Consider the following 12,322-nt stretch of genomic DNA (forward strand, 5'->3'; position numbering starts at 1 on the left):
TAGTCATAGACTATCTTGTTTGAAATCAGATAAAATACAAAGTTGTGAAATAATAAAAGTCGAAATTTTCCACAGCGAGTTTACCACCCATCGAGTGGAAAAAATTATACACAAATAAAGCATAAAGATTTACTAAATTCATACTTCTCACAAAATATTTCATTATTTCTTTAATCTTGTAAATTTTACTACAAATGCGCCCATCTTGAACTTCGTATGGCACTGAAGACATTCTTGCAATTTTGAACTCCATTTGTTTCCTTCAAACTGCAAAATGTTCTTTAAAAATTAAAAAAAAAAAAAATAATTACATCTAACAAAATGTTTCTAAAAATAATTTAAATTTTCTAAAATTAACCAAAATTTTTCTTCATGGTGGGTTTTCTGTTTTTTTCAGTGTACACTAGCCCCTGGGGCAAAACAAATAGATATTTCTTTTGATCAAACACTTTTCCCAAAGGGATAGCCAATACCAAATCTCCCACGGACTAAATTCAATGTTTGTTCACCAAATAAATACACTAATGCACTTTCGATTTACACAAAAAAAAATCAGTATTTATTTTACAGTGTTTTTGGCAATATCTTATGTTTAACTTTATTATTATTTTCTTTTGACTGCTCACTTCAATAATTCAAACAATATGGCGCCATCGATAAACTTTTTTTTCTTATTAGAAAACCAATGTCAAACAAAACAAATTTGACGCCGATCACAAACGATGGCAGTGACGGACATGCGAGTGCTGTATTACATGCGTAAATTATGACAAAATACAGCGTTTTCTCGCATGAACACCCTCTTAGAAAATGAAATCGAAAACAACTTTAAATCTCTTGGATTTTTTTCAGAACGATTATAGTGTTGTCTTATCCTGCGGAATATTCTCTAAAGGTATGGTATGCTTCGATAAATAATCAAGAAGGTTCAGCGGTTAAAACTAGAAGTGCCCATATGTAATAGGTACTTTTAGTTAATGTGGTATCACAATGGGCTGAATAGTCTAAGTGAGCCTGAATCTTAATCGGGCTGCCACTTTAACCTAACCTAACCATGCTTCGAGCTCTATGGCCTGTCTAGCACTTCATACCAATTAACATTCGTGAAATGATTGTCAAGGCATATTTTGTTTCTACGATTACGTATTGTTTTGAGCTCTATGCAAATTGTGACTATATACATAAAAATAAATTGCAAATTTTATTTAATGATATAACCATATTTGTTTATGGGGTGGGACGTTACGAAAGTATATCCAACTGTTCTTCTCGACTATTTGGTATAACCTTCATTAATTATCGTTCCATAATCTTGCTTCGTGCAGTAATCAATTCAGCTGAACCTAATTGTCTATTTCAAAGATTACATTTTTCTCGATCATCTCGATGGTACCTGATAGACAATATCTTGTTTACACAACTCGAGTGTGGAATAATCTACCTACACACTTAAGAAATATAAGTAATAACCAACAATTTAAGAACAGATGGAAAAAGTACTTTACTTTGATGCAATAAAATTTTTATCTATAATTCAAAATTATTTAAAACTCAAATCTTGTATTCAATTTTATATAATTTTTATATCATATTCTTAAGTTTTTTGTGACAATTTTATGTAATAAAATTATATACAGTACATAATATAAGGTCAAACTTGTTGTACGGATATGGAAAATAAAGAATCAATCAATCAATCATAATTGACTTAATTAGCTCATGATAGTCTTAAAAAAAAGTACTTCTAAGTAAATACGGTATTTTAAAACAAATTGTCATCCAATTTTAAACAATCAAGAAGGTGCAACGTAGCTGGCCGGATCAGCTAGTTGGAATAAAAGTTTTTAAAACGACCAAATACAATTTTAGTAATTGCATGTTGCAGTTGTATATATTTACATAAACTGCATCCCTTTGGTTGACAAATTGGTCCAAAGTGCTTCTTCGTTGACAATGCAAAATAACTTAGCCTCGAATTACAATAACTTCTAAAGTTTGGAGAAGTTTTATTGGCTTAGTCGAGCATTGTTGTAGCAATTGTGCTGTGTGTTGTAGAAGTTGACAAACATTTTCAAATATTTTTTGTGTTGTGGCTGAGTGACAATTTCGTTGCATCCTGACCTTCTTAAGTTGACAAAAGAAATTGAGAAGCAACTCACCATATTATAGCCTCCTCAATATGGTGGGGTTTATTAGAAGTTTATCAATTTCGGTTACTTGAATTCAAAGATTTTGACCTTCCCTTAAGGATAGGGAGCCACCGAGGTGCAATGGTTACACTCAAAAAAAAGTGAACTCTCTATTTCACTAAAGCCATATTAACTTTATATTAGTTCATAGAATCATTATGTTTGGAAAAAGTTTATTTTAGTCAAATAATTTTTTGCGTATGTTAGTTAAATGAACTAATAATCGGGAAAAAGTTATACACAAATAAAGCATAAAGATTTCCTAATTTCGTATTTCTTACAAAATAGTTCATTATTTCTTAAAATTTGTAAATTTGACCAAAAATGTGTCCATCATGAACTTCGTATGTCACTAAAGACATTCTTGCAATTTTGAACTCCAAGATTTCTCTTAAAACTACAAAATTTTCTTTAACTACTGAAAAAATGTAGTTATGTCTAATAAATTTTCTTGAATTTGTCGAAAAATATATACTTATTTTTGCCATATCGGAGTGATGCCAGCGCTTATAATACCGTTTAGTTAAAATTTTCTAAAAAAGTTCCAAATTTTCTAAAATTAATCGAAAGTTATCTTTCCTGGTGGGTTCACTGTTTTTTCAGTGTAGCATGGCCGCCTTGCATACACAAGGTCGTGGGTTCGATTCCTGCTTCGACCGAACACCAAAAAGTTTTTCAGCGGTGGATTATCCCACCTCAGTAATGCTGGTGACATTTCTGAGGGTTTCAAAGCTTCTCTAAGTGGTTTCACTGCAATGTGGAACGCCGTTCGGACTCGGCTATAAAAAGGAGGTCCCTTGTCATTGAGCTTAACATGGAATCGGGCAGCACTCAGTGATAAGAGAGAAGTTCACCAATGTGGTATCACAATGGACTGAATAGTCTAAGTGAGCCTGATACATCGGGCTGCCACCTAAACTGACCTAAGGATTTTGGTATTGACATTAGGTAAGATTTTTTTAGAATTGAACGGAAATAGGGGTTTGGTATGATATTTACATATACATAAAACGGTGTAACGATCCACCAGTGACGGCCCTACTCCCCCTGAGAATGGCTACCTCCTTGCCGCCAGCAGTGCTCAGTTTTGGGGCGCTTCTTTCTCGATAAGAGTAGGTTCTGTAACGTTTCCATAAATGTAAATTTTAAGGTGGCTCTTGGATAGAAAGTATTTTAAAGTAAAGAGAGAAAAACAAGTAAGGAAAGTCTAAAGTCGGGCGGGGCCGACTATATTATACCTTGCACCACTTTGTAGATCTAAATTTTCGATACCATATCACATCCGTCAAATATGTTGGGGGCTATAAATATATAAAGGTTTGTCCCAAATACATACATTTAAATATCACCCGATTTGGACAGAATTTGATAGACTTCTACAAAATCTAGAGACTCAAAATTTAAGTCGGCTAATGCACTAGGGTGGAACACAATGTTAGTAAAAAACAAGTAAGGCAGGTCTTAAGTCGAGCGGGGCCGACTATTTTATACCCTGCACCACTTTGTAGATCTAAATTTTCGATACCATATTATATCCGTCAAATGTGTTGGGGGCTATATATAAAGCTTTGTCCCAAATACATACATTTAAATATCACTCGATCTGGACAGAATTTGATAGACTTCTACAAAATCTATAGACTCAAAATTTAAGTCGGCTAATGGACTAGGGTGGAACACAATGTTAGTAAAAAACAAGTATATACAGCAGTAAGTTCGGCCGGGCCGAACCTTAAATACCCACCACCATGAACCAAATATTAGGGTTTCCTTTGAAATTTCAGGAGGGCTTGAGGACTTGGGGATACTTCCCGAAGATAAATTTAAAGATTTCACTTATGAGGACTATATCAGATTCTGGATTTATAAGAACCATTTTTGCTTGAGTTTTAGAGGAATCATTAACAAGAAAATAAGTGTGCAAGAAAATTATAAAATAACGTCTTGATTTGAAATCTTAAATCTTTAGAAGTAAAATCTGGAAATTTTACATTGAGTTTCAAGCAATTTTCATGATCAGTGCGCCTTCTACATCCTCAAGAAGTGAAGTCGGTTTATATGGAGGCATTACCAAATGGACCGATAGAAACTTAATCCGATACACGTTTTTGTGAGTCTAAAATACCAGAATATTTACAATTTCAGGCAAATCGGATAAAAACTACGGTTTCTACAAACCCAAGGAGTTAATCGGGAGATCTTTCTTATGGGGGCTATACTAAAATATGGACCGATACTCACAGTTTTCGGCACACTTCTTTATGGCCCGAAAATACCTCTAGATTTCCTATTTCAGGCAAATTGGATAAAAACTTCAGATTCTAGAAGCCCAAGAAGTAAAATCGGGATATCGGTCTATATGGGGGTTATACCACAACATGGACCGATACTCACCATTTGTGGCACACCTCTTTATAGTCCTAAAATACCTATAAATTTCCAATTTCAGGCAAATTGTATATAAACTACGTATTCTAGAAGCCAAAGAAGTAAAATCGGGAAATCGGTCTATATGGGGGCTATACCAAAATATGGACCGATACTCACCATTTTCGGCACACCTCTTTATGGTCCTAAAATACCTTTAGATTTCTAATTTTGGACAAATTGGATAAAAACTACCATTTCTATAAGCCCAAGACCCCAAATCGGGAGGTCGTTTTATATGGGGACCATACCAAAACATAGGCCGATACTCACAATTTTTGGCACACGTATTTGTGGTCCTACAATACCTCTAGATTTCCAATTTCAGGTAAATTGAATAAAAACTGCGGTTTCTATAAGCCCAAGAAGTAAAATAAGAAGATCGGTCTATATGGGGGCTATACCAAAATATGGACCGATACTCACAATTTTCGGCAGACGTATTTGTGGTCCTACAATACCTCTAAATTTCCAATTTCAAGTAAATTGAATAAAAACTGCGGTTTCTATAAGCCCAAGAAGTAAAATCGGGAGATCGGTCTATATGGGGGCTATACCAAAACATGGACCGATACTCACCATTTTTGGCACACCTCTTTATGGTCATAAAATACCTATAGATTTCAAATTTCAGGCAAATTGGATAAAAACTACGATTTCTATAAGCCCAAGACCCCAAATCGGGAGGTCGGTTTATATGGGGACTATATCAAAACCTGGACCGATGTAGCCCATCTTCGAACTTGACCTGCCTGCAGACAAAAGACGAGTTTGTGCAAAATTTCAGCACGATTGCTTCATTATTGAAGACTGTAGCGTGATTACAACAGACAGACAGACAGACAGACAGACAGACAGACGGACAGACGGACATCGTTATATCGTCTTAGAATTTCTCCCTGATCAAGAATATATATACTTTATATAGTCGGAAATCGATATTTCGATGTGTTACAAACGGAATGACAAACTTATTATACCCCCATCACCATTCTATGGTGGTGGGTATAAAAAAATATGGGAAACATTGAAATCTGAAGCAATTTTAAGGAAACTTCGCAAAAGTTTATTTATGATTTATTGCTCGATATATATGTATTAGAAGTTTAGGAAAATTAGAGTCATTTTTACAACTTTTCGACTAAGCAGTGGCGATTTTACAAGGAAAATGTTGGTATTTTAACAATTTTTGTCCAAATCAGAAAAACATATATATATGGGAGCTATATCTAAATCTGAACCGATTTCAACCTAATTTGGCACGCATAGCAACAATGCTAATTCCACTCCCTGTGCAAAATTTCAATTAAATCGGAGTAAAAGATTGGCCTCTGTGGTCATATGAGTGTAAATCGGGCGAAAGCTATATATGGGAGCTATATCTAAATCTGAACCGATTTCAACCAAATTTGGCTTGCATAGCAACAATGCTAATTCTACTCCCTGTGCAAAATTTCAACTAAATCGCAGTTAAAAATTGGCCTCTGTGGTCATATGAGTGTAAATCGGGCGAAAGCTATATATGGGAGATATATCTAAATCTGAACCGATTTCAACCAAATTTGGCACGCATAGAAACAATGCTAATTCTACTCCCTGTGCAAAATTTCAACTAAATCGCAGTTAAAAATTGGCCTCTGTGGTCATATGAGTGTAAATCGGGCGAAAGCTATATATGGGAGCTATATCTAAATCTGAACCGATTTGGATGATATTTTACAAGTTTTGCGAGACTCATAAAATATTCGGATGTACGGAATTTGAGGAAGATCGGTTGATATACACGCCAATTATGACCAGATCGGCGAAAAATATATATGGCAGCTATATCTAAATCTGAACCGATTTTTTCCAAAATCAATAGGGATCGTCTTTGAGCCGAAACAGGACCCTAACCAAATTTTAGGACAATCGGACTAAAACTGCGAGCTGTACTTTGCACACAAAAATACATCAACAGACAAACGGACAGACAGACAGACAGACAGACGGACATCGCTAAATCGACTCAGAATTTAATTCTAAGACGATCGGTATACTAAACGATGGGTCTCAGACTTTTCCTTCTTGGCGTTACATACAAATGCACAAACTTATTATACCCTGTACCACAGTAGTGGTGAATGGTATAAAAATAAGAAGTACAATTAATTTTGTAAATGACGTACGAGATGAGTTGCAGCATTAGGTGTTGTTTTGCTGCCATATTTCAAAATCCCACCCAACCATACTGACTATGTGTTTCGTCAGCCCTAGGGTCCTCTACCGCCTTTACCAACCCCTTTCGCGAATTAAAAAAATCACTGAATTCTAAAACGTAATAATCATTGAATATTTACATCAAAAATTGGACTGGATTTGAAAAATTACAGGAAAATGAATAAATTATTTCCGGGGAAGGATGGCCAAATTGAACTTTTTTTGTGTTGATTTGAAATTTATAGCAATTTTTTAGTAATCTAATGTCGCTGACTTCACATCTGCATTTGGTTTTTCTCTACCAGCTCGACTTTTCGAGCTGAAAAATTGTTTTTTCATTGATTTTGTTCAATTGTTGAAAAAATTGAAATTAAAACAAGTAAGGAAGGTCTTAAGTCGGGCGGGGCCGACTATATTATACCCTGCACCACTTTGTAGATCTAAATTTTCGATACCATATTATATCCGTCAAATGTGTTGGGGGCTATGTATAAAGCTTTGTCCCAAATACATACATTTAAATATCACTCGATCTGGACAGAATTTGATAGACTTCTACAAAATCTATAGACTCAAAATTTAAGTCGGCTAATGGACTAGGGTGGAACACAATGTTAGTAAAAAACAAGTAAGGAAGGTCTTAAGTCGTGTTGGGGGCTATATGTAAAGCTTTGTCCCAAATACATACATTTAAATATCACTCGATCTGGACAGAATTTGATAGACTTCTACAAAATCTATAGACTCAAAATTTAAGTCGGCTAATGGACTAGGGTGGAACACAATGTTAGTAAAAAACAAGTAAGGAAGGTCTTAAGTCGGGCGGGGCCGACTATATTATACCCTGCACCACTTTGTAGATCTAAATTTTCGATACCATATTATATCCGTCAAATGTGTTGGGGGCTATATATAAAGCTTTGTCCCAAATACATACATTTAAATATCACTCCATCTGGACAGAATTTGATAGACTTCTACAAAATCTATAGACTCAAAATTTAAGTCGGCTAATGGACTAGGGTGGAACACAATGTTAGTAAAAAAAAAATATGGGAAACATTGAAATCTGAAGCAATTTTAAGGAAACTTCGCAAAAGTTTATTTATGATTTATTGCTCGATATATATGTATTAGAAGTTTAGGAAAATTAGAGTCATTTTTACAACTTTTCGACTAAGCAGTGGCGATTTTACAAGGAAAATATTGGTATTTTGACAATTTTTGTTCAAATCAGAAAAACATATATATATATATATATATATATATATATATATATATATATATATATATATATATATATATATATATATATATATATATATATATATATATATATATATATATATATATATATATATATATATATATATATATATATATATATATATATATATATATATATATATATATATATATATATATATATATATATATATATATATATATATATATATATATATGGGAGCTATATCTAAATCTGAACCGATTTCAACCTAATTTGGCACGCATAGCTACAATGCTAATTCTACTTCCTGTGCAAAATTTCAATTAAATCGGAGTAAAAGATTGGCCTCTGTGGTCATATGAGTGTAAATCGGGCGAAAGCTATATATGGGAGCTATATCTAAATCTGAACCGATTTCCACCAAATTTGACACTCATAGCTATAGTGCTAATTCTACTCCCTGTGCAAAATTTCAACTAAATCGGAACAAAAAATTGGCCTATGTGGGCAAATGAGTGTAAATCGGGCGAAAGCTATATATGGGAGCTATATCTAAATCTGAACCGATTTGGATGATATTTTACAAGTTTTGCGAGACGCATAAAATATTCGGATGTACGGAATTTGAGGAAGATCGGTTGATATACACGCCAATTATGGCCAGATCGGTGAAAAATATATATGGCAGCTATATCTAAATCTGAACCGATTTTTTCCAAAATCAATAGGGATCGTCTTTGAGCAGAAACAGGACCCTATACCAAATTTTGGGACAATCGGACTAAAACTGCGAGCTGTACTTTGCACACAAAAATACATCAACAGACAGACAGACGGACAGAAAGACAGACTGACGGACATCGCTAAATCGACTCAGAATTTAATTCTAAGACGATCGGTATACTAAACGATGGGTCTCAGACTTTTCCTTCTTGGCGTTACATACAAATGCACAAACTTATTATACCCTGTACCACAGTAGTGGTGAAGGGTATAAATATGGGAAACATATAAATCTGAAGCAATTTTAAAGAAATTTGGCAAAAGTTTATTTATGATTTATCGCTCGATATATATGTATTAGAAGCTTAAGAAAATTAGGGTCATTTTTTCAACTATTCAACTAAGCAGTGGCGATTTTACAAGGAAAATGTTGGTATTTTGACCATTTTTGTCGAAATCAGAAAAACATATATATGGGAGCTATATCTAAATCTGAACCGATTTCAACCAAATTTGGCACGCATAGCTACAATGCTAATTCTACTCCCTGTGCAAAATTTCAACTAAATCGGAGCAAAAAATTAGCCTCTGTGGTCATATGAGTGTAAATCGGGCGAAAGCTATATATGGGAGCTATATCTAAATCTGAACCGATTTCCACCAAATTTGACACGCATAGCTATAATGCTAATTCTACTCCCTGTGCAAAATTTCAATTAAATCGGAGCAAAAAATTGGCCTCTGTGGACAAAGGAGTGTAAATCGGGCGAAAGCTATATATGGGAGCTATATCTAAATCTGAACCGATTAGGATGATATTTTGCAAGTTTTTCGAGACTCATAAAATATTGGGATGTACGGAATTTGAGGAAGATCGGTTGATATACACGCCAATTATGACCAGATCGGTGAAAAATATATAGGGCAGCTATATCTAAATCTGAACCGATTTTTTCCAAAATCAATAGGGATCGTCTTTGAGCCGAAACAGGACCCCATACCAAGTTTTAGGACAATCGGACTAAAACTGCGAGCTGTACTTTGCACACAAAAATACATCAACAGACAGACAGACAGACGGACATCGCTAAATCGACTCAGAATTTAATTCTAAGACGATCGGTATACTTAACGATGGGTCTCAGACTTTTCCTTCTTAGCGTTACATACAAATGCACAAACTTATTATACCCTGTACCACAGTAGTGGTGAAGGGTATAAAAAGTTCATGCCTGCTTTAATTTGAACCTGTGCCGATTGACTTTTTCACATCCATGGAGTATTTCTGTCCTATGACATGGCCACGTAAAATTCATTGGAGATGATTCAAGTTTGCTCTACTTTTATACCCTCCACCATAGAATGGGGGTATATTAACTTTGTCATTCCGTTTGTAACACATCGAAATATTGCTCTAAGACCCCATAAAGTATATATATTCTGGGTCGTGGTGAAATTCTGAGTCGATCTGAGCATGTCCGTCCGTCCGCCCGTCTGTTGAAATCACGCTAACTTCAGAACGAAACAAGCTATCGACTTGAAACTTGGCACAAGTAGTTGTTATTGATGTTGGTCGGATGGTATTGCAAATGGGCCATATCGGTCCACTTTTACGTATAGCCCCCACATAAACGGACCCCCAAATTTGGCTTGCGATTGCTCTAAGAGAAGCAAATTTCATCCGATCCGGCTGAAATTTGGTACATGCTGTTAGTATATGGTCTCTAACAACCATGCAAAAATTGGTCCATATCGATCCACTTTAAGGTATAGACCCTATATAAACGGACCCCCAAATTTGGCGTGCGATTGCTCTAAGAGAAGCAAATTGCATCCGATCCAGCTGATATTTGGTACATGGTGTTAGTATATGGTCTCTAACAACCATGCAAAAATTGGTCCACATCGGTCCATAATTATATATAGCCCTTATATAAACCGATCCCCCGATTTGGCTTTCGGAGCCTCTAAGAGAAGCAAATTTCATCCGATCCGGCTGAAATTTGGTTCATGGTGTTGGTATATGTTCTCTAATGACCATGCAAAAATTGGTCCACATCGACCCATAACTATATATAGCCCCCATAAAAGCCGATCCCCAGATTTGACCTCCGGAGCCTCTTAGAGGAGCAAAATTCATCCGATCCGGTTGAAATTGGTCGATATCGGTCCATAAATATATATAGCCCCCATATAAACCGTTCCCAAGATTTGATCTCCGGATCCTCTTGGAGGAGCAAGATTCATCCGACGCGATTGAAATTTGCAACGTGGTGTTAGTATTAGGCCGCTAATAACCATGCCAAAATTGGTCCATATCAGTCTATAGTTATATATAGCCGATCCCCAATCACACAAAAATTGGTCCATATCGGTTCATAGTCATGGTTGCCACTCGAGTCAAAAATAATCTACCAAAATTTTATTTTTATAGAAAACATTGTCAAAATGTTATTTCTATAGAAAATATTGTCAAAATTTTATTTCTATAGAAAATTTTGTCAAAATTTTATTTCTATAGAAAATTTTGCCAAAATTTTATTTCTATAGAAAATTTTATAAAAATTTTATTTCTATAGAAAATTTATTTCTATAGAATTTTTTTCCAAATTTACTTCTATAGAAAATGTTGTCAAAATTTTATTTTGTCAAAATGTTATTTCTATAGAAGCTTTAAACTTAATTATATACGTATTTAATCGGCGTGGTATATATTACGGTATTAGGAAGTTTTAAGATACCTTGCCATCGCCTTCAGTAGAAGTTTCTACGCAATCCATGGTGGAGGGTACATAAGCTTCGGCCTGGCCGAACTTACGGCCGTATATACTTGTTTTATCCATATGTTTTATTACACTATTATTTTCCTATTATCTAATTTTTACAATTTGAAAAACTTTTTCGCTCCGACCAGGGATTGAACCTGGATTTGCTGGCACCATAACAGAACGCCTTAGCACACTCAGCCACAAACGCCATTGAACATAAAGCGTCGAAATGTCAATTCAAATGTTTGTGATATGATTGTAATACGACACCAAGGAATAACATTCTAATTGCTTCTCTAGATGTTCTTTATTAGTATGAACGAAAAAACAAGTATATACGGCCGTAAGTTCGGCCAGGCCGAAGCTTATGTACCCTCCATCATGGATTGCGTAGAAACTTCTTCTAAACACTGCCATCCACAATCGAATTACTTAAGTTGCGGTAACGCTTGCCGATGGCAAGGTATCTTAAAACCTCCTAACACCATCTTCTAAATTGTATGTAAGTCCATACGTGGTATATATTAAATCAAAAAAGATCGATCCAATACGTATATAATTCAGTTTGACAAAGTAGACATAAAATTTTGACAAAATTTTTTACAGAAATAAAATTTTAACAAAATTTTCTATAGAAATAAAATTTTCACAAAATTTTCTATAGAAATAAAAATTTTGACAAAATTTTCTATAGAAAGAAAATTTTGACAAAAATTTCTACAGAAATAAAATTTTAAAATTTTCTATAGAAATAAACTTTTGACAAAATTTTCTATAGAAATAAAATA

Source organism: Haematobia irritans, chromosome 4 (assembly GCF_050003625.1).
Source record: "Haematobia irritans isolate KBUSLIRL chromosome 4, ASM5000362v1, whole genome shotgun sequence".
NCBI lineage: Eukaryota > Metazoa > Arthropoda > Insecta > Diptera > Muscidae > Haematobia > Haematobia irritans.